This window comes from Astatotilapia calliptera, chromosome 4 (assembly GCF_900246225.1).
Source record: "Astatotilapia calliptera chromosome 4, fAstCal1.2, whole genome shotgun sequence".
Classification (NCBI taxonomy): domain Eukaryota; kingdom Metazoa; phylum Chordata; class Actinopteri; order Cichliformes; family Cichlidae; genus Astatotilapia; species Astatotilapia calliptera.
In genome coordinates, this window is record NC_039305.1 from 30,450,555 (window position 1) to 30,464,621 (window position 14,067).

Sequence of the window (14,067 nt, forward strand, 5' to 3'; positions counted from 1 at the left end):
GTCTAGTTTTTAAATTTACTTCTATTTCTGAATAAATCATGTTCAGTTCTTCGAAATGACCTCTCCTTACAGAATTAGGCTATGTTAGTAGGACATCTACTCTGAAACTCTTTTTCTTTACTCGGCCTCTTCTCCTCCTGCCTGGCAGCTCGATAGTCAACATCCTGTGCCCAATACATCTACTATCCCTCTTGACCTGAGCTGTCCCCCTGATATACTCATTGTTTATCCTGACCATTCTGCTGACTCCCAGTAAAAGTCTTAACATCTTCAGCTCTACTCCTGCGCTTTCCGTTTTGTTAGTGCCACTCTCTCTGTGCTGGTGTAGTTCTTCTTCCCACCAGCAAGAGTCGCTACAGTTCTTTCATGCCAAGATTTGTTTGTTATTAGCTGTAGAGTTAGTAATGCAGCACACTTTGAGAAAAGACTGACTCAGCATGTTGTTCAGATAAACATCTGCATCCATCCTCTTCGTTGTTTTACAGAAAGCATCGCTTGTGAGTATTTAAGTTGAACAAGAGTTAATGCAACTATATTTGCTATTATTTATGCACTTTTATGGTTAAAGGTGTACTGTATTCAGATTTACTTTCTTTCCAATGTTAGCTAGTTTAGCCAACTGATTTACATTATCGTGTGAGTATATAGGCTGAATATAGCTTATTTCTTCTGTTTGTAGTTTCACTCTGTTGATAATTGAAGGCAGCGTCAATAAAAGGGACGATACACCTGTCAGTTGTCGAGGAGTTTATCTATCTGCATAACTGTATCCAGTGTAGCAGTGAGGGCAGAATAGTGAAAAAGCGTCCTTCTACAAGACAACCTTTGGATGTTACGTCAACTCAGCTACATCAACCATGTCTGAAGCAAGACAAGATAAAGCATCATCTGTCCGTTCAGAGAAATCATATGGGTCAAAAGGTACAAGTAGGTCATCTGCCAGTATGGCCGCCCTAAACGCTCGAGCCAAAGCTGAAGCAGCACGCAAAAGAGCCGAATATGCTAAAAAGGAAATCGAAATGCAAGTTAAGAAAGCAGAGCTTAAAGTAGAGGAAACACGTCTAGAGGCCACATTACAAGCCCTCCAACAAGAACGTGACGCGGAAGCGGCACACGCCGAAGCAATAGTTTTTGAAACAGCAGTCAATGATCTTGAAGAAGAACACGTGAGTGTACCTCAAAGGGTTGACACTTTGGAACGCACCTTTAACTATGTGAAAGACCAGCTCATCATCAAAGACAGCACAAGCCCAATTGGCCATACCGAGTATAATTCAATGCCTGCACCAAATGTTACATTCCTCACGCCAAAACAAGAGCCAACCAGGTCGGACACCTTAAAGGAATATGTCCTTCAACCTCTGAGTACTGACAAAGGAGAAAACGTTTCCCAGTCTCCGAAATTAATGCAGAAAATGTCACCAGGTACTTCACCAAGATTTGAACATAAGGTGAGCATGCAACAAGGAAACATTTGTGACATAGCCAGGTTTCTTGCAAGACGCGACTTACTCACCGGTGGCCTCCGAAGGTTCAGTGACAAGGCAGGAGATTACTGGGGATGGAAATCTTCGTTTGAGAATGCAATTTGTGACTTAAACCTAACGGCCAGTGAGGAACTGGATTTGCTGATTAAATGGCTTGGCACAGAATCAGTGCAATATGCATATCGTTTAAGAGCTGTGCATATTAACAATCCCTCTGAAGGACTTGCTAAGGTGTGGGAAAGATTAAATGAGTGCTACGGCTCCCCCGAAGCTATAGAGAACGCACTGCTCGACAGATTGGACCGTTTCCCAAAAATCTCATACAAAGATCCACAACTGTTGAGAGAACTACAGGACCTGCTCCTAGAGATAGATGCCGCAAAGAGTGAAGGTTACATTCCAGGTCTACTCTACCTCGATACAGCGAGAGGCATTAATCCAGTGGTGGAAAAACTCCCCTATGCTATGCAAGAAAAATGGATGAACTATGGTTCTAAATACAAAAAGGACCATTGTGTGTCATTTCCACCATTCTCTGCATTTGTGGCCTTCATCAGTAGAGAAGCAAAAATGCGCAACGACCCCAGCTTTAGGCAGTCTGTGCCGCCTCCTCCTGCCCTTTCAAAGACGAATAAACTTTACGAAAAACACGCTAAAAGAGAACCTATCTCAGTCAGAACCGAAGTTGTCAGTACGGAGCCGAAATCAACTCCTACAAACATTGAGGACCCAAATAAGGAATGTCCTATCCACAAAAGACCTCATGCTCTCAAAAAATGCAGAGCATTCAGGGAAATGCCACTGGAGGAGCGAAAGGCCTATCTCAAGAAAAACATGATATGCTTCAGATGCTGTACTTCTACAAACCACCAGGCAAAGACATGTAAGTCAGAAATACATTGTACAGAATGTGATTCAAAATTACACATTACAGCTCTTCATCCGGGACTGGCATCAACGACTACTGCGACAGCTACTATTGCAGAGCCGGTAACAGTTGACGGCGGGGAGCGCAATGCAGCACGGCCCACAGCTATCTCGACATGCACACAAGTATGTGGAAGTGAATTTGAAAGTCACTCATGTGCCAAGATCTGCCTTGTGTTCATTTACCCAAAGAACTCACCTGAAAAGAAACTTAAGGCCTATGCCATCCTAGACGACCAAAGCAACAGGTCACTCGCAAAATCATCGGTTTTTGACACATTTGGCATCACAAGGAACTCATTTCCATATAAATTGAGAACCTGTGCTGGATTGGAGGAAGTGACAGGGAGGAGAGCTTTTAACTTCATTGTGGAATCGGCAGATTGCACGTCACGTCTTGAGCTCCAGACACTTATCGAGTGTGATATGCTACCCGACAATCGCAGTGAGATTCCCACAGCTGAAGCTGCTCGAAACCACACCCACCTTCAGGAAATCGCAACCGAAATCCCGGCTCTCGACCAGAGTGCTCAGATCCTGCTGCTCATTGGAAGGGACGTTATTCAAGCACACAAAGTTCTCGACCAGCGCAATGGACCTCCAAATGCGCCATTTGCACAGAAGCTAGCTCTTGGATGGGTGATCATTGGCAACGTTTGCCTGGGTGGAGCTCACAAACCCGTGCGTGCTAACATTTTCAAAACGAACATCTTAGACAATGGTCGTCCAAGTCACTTCCTTCCATGCAAAAATGCCATTCAGGTAAAGGAAAGTTTCAACTCGCAAGGCTACAACAAGGTCAACACCCCAATGCGAAGAAAGCACTCTTCGATTGGAGAAACAGTTTTCAAACAAACAAGTTTGGACGAGAGCCTCGGCTACTCACAGGAGGAAAGGGCCTTTTTACAGATAATGGATAAGGAAGTCTACCAGGACAGTGCTAACAGTTGGGTCGCGCCACTACCTTTTCGTTCACCCAGGCCACGGCTGCCGAACAATAAGCGGCAGGCTATGCAACGCCTTACATCGGTACGCCACATGCTGAACAAACGCCCTCAGGTAAAAGGTCAGTTTACAGACTTTATGCAAACTTTGTTTGACAATGGCCACGCTGAGATAGCGCCACCACTCACTAAAGAAGAAGAGTGCTGGTACCTCCCCTTCTTCGGCGTGTACCACCCGCGCAAACCAGAACAAATACGCATTGTCTTCGACTCAAGCGCACAACACAATGGAGTATCCCTCAACGATGTTCTTCTTACTGGGCCCAACCTCAACAATAGCTTGTTGGGTGTGTTGATGCGACTCCGTGAAGAAAAGGTGGCAGTCACAGCCGATATCAAACAAATGTTCCATTGCTTCGTGGTCAGGGAGGACCACCGGAAGTTTTTGAGATTCCTCTGGCACCAAAACAATGACATGGATCAACCGATCGTGGAATACAGAATGACTGTACATGTCTTTGGCAACAGCCCGTCGCCCGCGGTTGCAACTTACGGACTCAGAAGGGCATCAGAGGACCGAGACAAGCAAGACATCACTACACAACATCTGGTGGAACGACATTTTTACGTAGATGATTGTCTTGCCTCCTTCCAATCAAGTACTGATGCCATTGTTGTTATGCAAAACGCTCAAGACACTATGGCTTCATCTAATCTGAGGCTACACAAGATTGCATCCAATGACATGGACGTAATGAAGGCATTCCACAAAAACGATCTAGCCAAAGGTCTAAAAGACCTCGACCTAGGAGCTGACATTCCACCTATGCAAAGAAGCCTTGGAATAAGCTGGGACATTGCAACAGACAAATTCACGTTTCAAGTGTCCACTGCTGAGAAGCCCTATACCCGCAGAGGGGTACTTTCAGTTGTCAACAGTCTGTTTGACCCTCTCGGGTTTGCAGCTCCGGTCAGCATCAAAGGCAGAGCTCTCCTTAGAGAACTTTCCACAGACATATGTCAATGGGATGATCCACTCCCAGAAAAGTTGCTCCAAGAGTGGAGTGCATGGAAAGAGTCCCTGAAACTTCTCGAAGAAGTCAGAATACCGAGAATGTACACCTCTATATCCTTCAATGGTGCAGAAAAAAGGGAGCTCTGTATATTCTGTGACGTGTCTACAAAAGCAATCGCTGCAGTAGCCTATGTCAAGCTAACAGACTCAGAAGGCAACAGTGAACTGGGATTCATGTTTGGCAAAGCAAAACTCACACCGCAGCAAGAAATAACAATCCCCAGGCTCGAGCTATGTGCAGCTGTTCTTGCTGTCGAGATTGCTGACATTATCACAGAGGAAATTGATGTTCCCTTCCATTCTACAAGATTTTTCACAGACAGCAGAGTGGTACTTGGATACATACAGAATGAATCCAGACGATTCTACGTCTATGTATGCAATCGCGTACAGAGGATTCGAAAATCGTCCAACCCAGAGCAGTGGAACTGCGTTCCAACAGAGCTTAACCCGGCCGACATAGCTTCAAGATCAATCCCAGCTAGTGCACTCTCATCAAGCACATGGCTCAAAGGACCAGATTACCTACTGAGAGCAACTCCTGAAGTGACTAAACATACCTTTGAACTAGTCAATCCTGAATCAGATCCTGAGATCCGTCCAACAGTGACATCACTTTCAACCAATGTCGTGGCTTCTTTCCTCGAAACGAGACGATTTGCGTCTTTCTCTACTTGGGGGTCACTGTTGAGAGCAATAGCAAGGCTCATTCATATTGCAAGGTGTTACAGGAATAGCACTCCCCCAAAAGGGTGTCATGGCTGGCATATCTGCAAAAGTCTTAGTCCAGAAGATTACAGTAAGGCAAAGAGCGTTGTTCTGAGTGGTCTTCAACACGAGGTTTACCCTGACATCTTCACATGTCTTCAAGCCCAAAAAGACATTCCAAAACAGAGCCTTCTCAGAAAACTCTCTCCTTTCAAAGACAATGCAGACTGTCTCAGGGTTGGTGGTCGCCTTTCACAAGCCAGCATGGAAAGCGACGAAGCACACCCCATTATCATCCCAGGCAACCACCATTTAACTACTTTACTAATCCGACACTACCACCAACAGGTGCAGCACCAGGGGCGCCATTTCACAGAGGGAGCCATGAGATCCGCTGGCTTCTGGATTGTTGGTGGGAAACGGAGCATCAGTTCAGTCATCCACCACTGTGTAATTTGCCGCAAGCTCAGGTGGAACACAGAAACGCAAAAAATGTTAGACTTACCCATCGATCGTGTGACAGTCTGCCCCCCGTTCACTTACGTCGGAGTTGACGTCTTTGGACCGTGGACAATAAGCTCTCGGAGAACAAGAGGAGGCCTTGCTAGCAGCAAACGCTGGGCCGTCATCTTCACCTGCTTGGGCATCAGGGCCATTCATGTTGAGGTCATCGAGACGATGGAGTCGTCTAGTTTTATCAATGCTCTGAGACGATTCATCTCTATCCGAGGACCAGTAAAGCAGCTGAGGTCCGACTGTGGGACCAACTTTCTGGGAGCGTGCAAGGAGCTCGGAATAACTTCAAAACACTGCGGCAACCAGGAAATTCAAGACTTTTTATCCAAGACTGAATGCACATGGATCTTCAACCCTCCTCATAGTTCTCATATGGGAGGAAGTTGGGAGCGCATGATCGGCATCGTGAAGCGCATACTGGACTCTATGCTAACTGTCAACTCAGTTTGCCTGTTGACCCATGAGGTTCTCGTTACCCTTCTAGCAGAGGTAACCGCTATTGTAAACTCTCGACCGCTACTACCAGTCTCATCAGATCCAGATTGCCCCCTTCTTCTTACGCCTGCTACCCTCCTTTCGCAGAAAACTGGATTACCACCTACACCACCCGGACACTTTGACAATAAAGATATGTTCGGACGCCAATGGAGACAAGTGCAACATCTTTCAAATGTCTTCTGGCACCGTTGGAAAACACAGTACCTGCCGACACTCCAAGAGCGAAGAAAATGGCAATCTGTGAGTCAAAACCTTCAAAAGGGAGATCTAGTTCTTCTAAAGGACAGTCGAGCTAAAAGAAACCACTGGCCCATGGGGGTGGTTGTTGAGACCTTTCCTAGCCAAGACGGACATGTCAGAAAGATTGAGGTAAAGGTCACTTCTGGAGGAATATCTAAAACCTTCTTAAGACCAGTGACAGAGACTGTACTCCTGCTGCGAAATACTAATAGAGACATTGATCCTTAAAGATGGTGATGACATCCAATAGATGTCAGACGGGGAGTGTGCTGGTGTAGTTCTTCTTCCCACCAGCAAGAGTCGCTACAGTTCTTTCATGCCAAGATTTGTTTGTTATTAGCTGTAGAGTTAGTAATGCAGCACACTTTGAGAAAAGACTGACTCAGCATGTTGTTCAGATAAACATCTGCATCCATCCTCTTCGTTGTTTTACAGAAAGCATCGCCTGTGAGTATTTAAGTTGAACAAGAGTTAATGCAACTATATTTGCTATTATTTATGCACTTTTATGGTTAAAGGTGTACTGTATTCAGATTTACTTTCTTTCCAATGTTAGCTAGTTTAGCCAACTGATTTGCATTATCGTGTGAATATATAGGCTGAATATTGCTTATTTCTTCTGTTTGTAGTTTCACTCTGTTGATAATTGAAGGCAGCGTCAATAAAAGGGACAATACACCTGTCAGTTGTCGAGGAGTTTATCTATCTGCATAACTGTATCCAGTGTAGCAGTGAGGGCAGAATACTCTCCAAAGCATACATGATAGCAGCTCACACACTGCTGTCTCATGTGGAAACTGGTGCTGTTGCACCTGAAGCAGAATAAGATTCAAGGTTCCCACTGAGGAATTAAAGGCTCTTTAAACAAATTATCCCAAGGAAGAATAGTAAAAAAAAAATCAGGCGATTAAAACTTGTAAAGCTAAAGAACAAATAGCATCTCTAAACCATTTCCTCAGAGGGAAAACGTGATGAAACATTTGATTTGGACAAAGAACTACCAGCATTTCACTGTGGATGTCTCGATAAAAGTTTCACAAAAGGTTTGAGTCTGTTTCCTGAATTTTCTTTCTGCCCCAGTGAAAGCAACTGCCTATTTTCTCTGATTTGCATTTTTACAGAGGAGGATTCAAAATGCCCAAACACACCTCAACACACACCAAGAATATTGGACTTTTCAATGAGATTTTTTAACAAGATTCAAAATGTATGTGACATTTTCTTTACTTGTGGTCTCACATTTGTACACCCAGTTGTGGAGACTCAGATTTGAACCACATATGTTAACATATACGGACTTACCACCGAGTCGACTGAAGTGTCATTAAGAAAAACAGTAAATACAGGCCGGCCTGAGGGTTTCTGTATTAACAAACGGTTCTGGCTTTGTTCCCAGTACCTCTTCAAAAAAGTGATAATTATGATCATGAGGTATTTCATTTTGAAGTGATAAAGCAGTTTAACCGAGGTAAATTACAGGCAACTTTTTCTGAGTGATACGAGCACAAACATGGACTCGTGCACAATGGAAAACGTCAAAAGTATTTTGTTGACTAATGTGTAATCATTAAATTCTCTTCACATAAAGATACTTACAGACAATTTCAATCAGTATTTTTTGATCAAATGTTGGGTTTTACATCTATTTCTAGTGAAGTCAAAGCATCACACTAGAAGCTGCCCTCACCAAGTGTTAATATGTGGAGAGCCAGGACTAAGAATGTTTCATGTATTCAAGTTTTAAAGTAATTGGAGTTTTGCTATGATCTTTTTTAATATTAGCGTCTTCTTGGATTATTTGACAGGTCCAGGGGACAGACCATCAAAGGTCTGTTTTAGCTTAGTTTAGTTATTGCGTTTACTCTCCTACATACCAATGCTCATTGGTTTCCCCAGCTAGCTTGTAGTCCTTATTGTCCCATGTGATTAATAAATCTATTTTCTTGAACCATTATGGAAGGACAGGCCCCTGCACGGTATGTGCCACCGGCAGATAGCGGAGGTGGCTGATACCCAGAAATCCTACCAGTGGCTGGACAAAGCTGGATGAAAGACAGCACAGAGGCACTAATCATGACAGCACAGGTACAAGCTCTGAGCACAAGATCCATAGAGGCTGGGGTCTATCACACCAGGCAAGACCCCAGGCTGTGTAAAGATGCCCCAGAGACAATCCAGCACATAACAGCAGGGTGTAAGATGCTAGCAGACAAGGCATACATGGAACGCCATAACCAAGTGGCCGGCATAGTGTACAGGAACATCTGTGCCGAATATGGCCTGGAAATCCGGAGGTCAAAATGGGACCTCCGGACTTGCAACGAGAGCTTAACTTCTGTCTGGCTAGCTTGCCCTGCGCTCAGTGAATCTGCATTTGACTAATCCGCCTAGGCTGCACTGTCGAGCGCAGATCCACTGAGCGCTCAACACAGACAGCATCGTCAGAAGGAAAGTCGATAAAATAAATTAAAAATTTTGTATTGTTCGATACATATGCGTACCGCACTGTATCGAATGGTTCAATATCGATACAAGTATCGTTGCACCCCTAATATATATATATATAATTTTAAAAAACACCCAGCACGCCCCTGCGGGCGGTTTATCCTTCAAGCTCGGGTCCTCTACCAGAGGCCTGGGAGCTTGAGGGTCCTGCGCAGTATCTTAGCTGTTCCCAGGACTGCGCTCTTCTGGACAGAGATCTCCGCTGCTGTTCCCGGGATCTGCTGGAGCCACTCGCCTAGCTTGGGAGTCACCGCACCTAGTGCTCCGATTACCACGGGGACCACCGTTACCTTCACCCTCCACATCCTCTCGAGCTCTTCTCTGAGCCCTTGGTATTTCTCCAGCTTCTCGTGTTCCTTCTTCCTGATATTGCTGTCATTCGTACAGTAAATTGTCTGGATTCTCTGAATCTGTTATTATGAAATGTCTCAAATCTTTGAAATGTTTACTTTGAAGAATGATACTTGTAAATTGACTCGTCCACTGTGGAATGTTCTTGTTTTACCCAATCATCTTATTACTCATCTTAACCCTGAAATGTTTCACATTTTTAGCTTTACATAAATCTTCAAGTCCTTTGCTTTCTCAGCTCATTTGAAATTGAATTTGAATTGTCAACTTAAATGAATCATAAATCCAAATGATTTGAAAATCACATAATTTTGTTTATATTTCCATTTTATACAGCTACCCACAATTTTTAATGTAAGGCTAATGCTACAGATGAACTGTGGCTACTCGGCTCAACACACAGCTCTTCTAGCAGTTAAAAGTTGGCTGTTCATCAGAAAAGTCTGCTTTTCTCTGTGAAAGAGTCCCTGCATCTGGTCCATTTGTCAATTAAGACATGCTTTCCCTCAGAAACACTCTTAGTAGACTAGTTTAAATTGGTTCCTAAATACCCGGGGGTCAGCTGGGGGATAGGGGCAAGATCTGAGAACACAGCTGCTGAGGCTGTTATCATATGTTCTTTCATCAGTATTTTTTTTTTATTCTTTTTTGTCTGCACTGTTAAGTTCATTGAATGGTCAAACTGTTTCAGAAAGTCCAAATGAAAATTTGGTACAGTAACTGTAATGTCACAGTACTGACTTTGCTAAATATCATGGATTTCTTTCTTACTGTAGAGGTTTTGGCTTTGTACACAGTAGACTGTAAATTCTAATTAAATGGAGAGTCTAAATGTTTGACTTGACAAGATGGAATGGATTTCTCACGCTGCAAACTGCCCTTACTTGTTTTGGCACCTGAACACCATCAGCTCATGTTTCAATTCTACGGGATTAAATGCCAGAAGAATTTAACCGGCTATCTAAACAGAGTATCAGCTATACAAAGTAAACCCTCGGTAATAGCATCTAATCCCTCACAGGGTTTTCACTTTAAATTTTGTCATAATGATGATGTCTTTGAAAGTTTTAATGTAAGCTCATGCGGTTGGCAGATTTCTAGCAGATCTTTTTTCTGGGCTGTTGTTGCTGTGGTTTAGGTGAAACGTCTAGTAAAAACATACTTGGATGGTTAAACATATTCTGTATTCCTTTGGTTCACTGCTGTGTTCTGAAATTTTATGATAACTTCTTTCAGTGTCAACATCATGTTTACAGTACGCAAAAAAAACAGCACACAGGTTTGTTGTGTGACCGGAGTGAATTGTGAAAGTACTTTTTAACAATATGCAAAACACATATAAACAATGTGCCATATGCCAACCATAACAATATTCAACTGTGTATTGTGTCAGTCTGTCCCTCTTTAGCTGGAGAGCTCAACTCTCTCCATTCACTCTACAGTGCATGAGGAAGCATTATGGCAGCACCCAAATCACAGTCAGTGTAATTAAATGTGACAACCAGTGGTGAAAGAGGTTCCTCTGCTTAAGTAAACAAAACAATGCAGCATTGTGGAAATGCTGTACTGCAAGTAAAATGTAACTATTGAAACTTCTGTGGCACTGTGGTTGATACTTTGTTATTATATATGATATGTTGCTAAATACACTGTTACTGTTAGAGATATTAACACAACACGTAGCCAAAGTTTCAAATAATGAGGTCATATTTCCAATTAATTTTTGGCACTTCAGTTGGTCATACAAAATTTAGACAACAACAAGCAGTTGTCTTAAACAGTTAGCAGTGCAACCTCCCTGAGGTTTCTTCCTGTTAAAAGGGAGTTTTTCCTTCCCACAGCTGCCAAGTGGTGGCTCATAGGGGCCGTCTAATTGCTGGGGTTTTCTCTGTATTATTATATTATTATTGTTGTTGTCTTACCTTCAACTTAACTTGAGTTGTGGCACTATATATAAAAATAGACCTAAATTGAATTGAATTGATGTGCCCCTTTTTATTCCTCCATATCTATACCGTTATGATGGAATGATCACTTGGAGCAAAAGTGATCAAATGAGATAATATACAATAAAAATCTGTAACCACATGTCACCAGTTATGTTACATTTTGCCAAATTCTAACTAATGCAACATTGCCATTATGAATGTGTTTGTAGGGAGTACCCCTTACAGACAGCTTCATCTCTCAAGAATACTCTTAAGCCTTTCTGACATGTGATAATAGGAAAAGCACAGTTATAGATGAATAATGGTGGCTTTACATGCTTCAGTTTTATGATCATCATGTTATACACTCTTGTACGCTGTGACACCATCATGAGTTACTGGAACTCCTGCAAAGACAAGAGTTACCTTAATGTTATCAGGAACACCTGTTCTTTTTCTGCAACAACAAGTCAAAACATCTGCTGTGAAAATGATCTATTGGCCACCCATTCCACCTCTTACTCAGCAACAAAATACACACTAAACATACAGCCACCCTGGCACACCTGAACAAAGGAGATGTATCCTTTTTATCTCTGTTTATCACGATGGTGAGCCTGGCTCAGTAAACCATACCTGGATGGTCACAGTAGCAGATACATGCAGGTGTGCTTGAAACCTTGACCCTTCTTCAAACTCTCTTGTATACATGTGCAACCTACGCAATGTACAAACATGCAAACCCATCACAGTCTCTCTTTCTCTTTCCTTGTCTCACACACGGCATCCCCCCTTTCCAGTCTCTCATACACACACACACCTAAGGAGACACACGTGGGAGGGTTGACGCCGGGCTGTCTGCAGTGCATTCAGGAGTATTGTTATTAACTGCAGTGTGAATAGAGGCGGCAGTACATCCCCAGCTCTCCGGCTGCTGCAGAGCTGCAGGGCTCGCCTTTGTTCTGCACTCCATAATGGCATGCCATAATTACAGTCTTAGCAGAAAAGATACGCAGGCACCGTCTACCTTACCCCTTGCCTCACCTCACCTTGCTGGGTAACACAGGCACATGCAGTTAAACGCCTCTATTATGTGTGAACTCTTGTTAACAAGTACGTTTGTGTTGTGTGTCACTGAGATGTGTTCACACTTACTTATTGGAAAATGCTAAGGCTTGTCCTGTTCCAGCTCTTTTTTTTCTCACAGTCTTTTAAAGAAGTCACACGGCATGAAAGGATAAAATTACTCAAACATTCAGCACGCTAATCACTAATACGTCTTTTCTTGATACGTCTTTATGATTGGCTTATCGATGATGGCATCACAATTGTAATTCAAACTGGACATCTATTGTACCTAAACTGATGAACTAAAAGTTTAGCACTATACCTGCCAACGTTGTTGATATTTTCTTTGCAGCCAAATCAACTCCACCAAGATATGAAGTCTACATAAGCTTTAAATGTTCCCTGTTATAGAAGGCCCCAGGAGATTAGAGCATCCTTTAAATAATGTATGTTGCATGATGAACATCATCCAAAATCTAGCTGCAGTGATCCCACAAGTCTTGGTTTTTTGGAGTTGGTAAAAACTGACCCTAAATTGACCTTTAAGCAGATTTTTTTTTTCTGATGGTTGCTGAAATCCAAAATACGTTGGCAAGAACAAAATAATTTAAGCAGAATAATTTTTAAAAGCTGAAACATATCTAGATAATCACACTCAAAAGTTGTTATTACAGTGTAGTAAACACTGCTCGCAAAGATTAAGGGAATGCTTTTTAATGGTAAATGGACTGGTTCTTATATAGCGCTTTTCTACTCTTCTGAGCTCAAAGCGCTTTACACAACTTGTGCATTCACCCATTCCCACAAGCACATTGTTCTAAGTAGCATTCACATACATTCATACTCCGATGCATGCATTGAAGAGCAATTAGGGGTTACTATCTTGCCCAAGGATACTTGGCATGCAGACTAGGGGAAGCCAGGAATCGAACCACAAACCTTCCGATCAGTAGATGACCTGCTCTACCACCTGAGCTACAGCCACCCCCTAGCCTTAAACAGAGTGAAGCAACGCCTGGGATATTAATCTGGTTAGTTAAGTAGGAGATTGGGTAGTTGATCATTTCCTGACTAGTTTTAAATTTTGCTAATATCACTGTCACCACTGGTAGCATTAGGGAAATACCTGGACCCTACAGAGGTTTGCACAGGTAGTCATTCTCCTCCAGGATGGCACATGACAGTGACATCACATATGACATCAAGAGCATGGAGGAGAATACATCCAGCAAGACCGGTATTTGCTCCTTTGTACAAGGAGGAACAGGATGAGCACTGCTGGAGCTACAATAGGCCTCCATCAGGTCACTGGTTTGAATGCCTCTAGAAGCAGGTGGGGGCTGACAGTCAGGAGTACCATTTTAAGTTGATACAATGAAAGTTCAGCAAAACAGACCAGAATGCCACTTTTTTTTCACTATGATTTCTGGTTTGTCTTTGAATTCAGCCCTCTGTAGGTTGATCATTCTTATTTCCATCAAACAACATGACATCCTTTCATTCCTAACACATGACGCTCTCCGTATGAGTATGGATATTCAGCATGACATTTTTCCATTGAGATCTGATGTGTTTTCAAATTATTCCTTTAACTTTTTTGGCACGGTGTAGAAATGAGGACAATGGTGGAGAATGCTTGTGGGTTCTCAGTGATCCGGCTCATCTTGAGAACTTTAAAAAAGAAGGCAATTAGACTTGTTTGTAAGATGTTTCATCTAATATCCAATAGACTTCTTCAGCCTTGTTAGGATGAGAGGTCAAAGACCTTCACAACTGCTAAAAATTTCCAAAAACAAATTCAGAAAGTTCAAAGTTCAAAA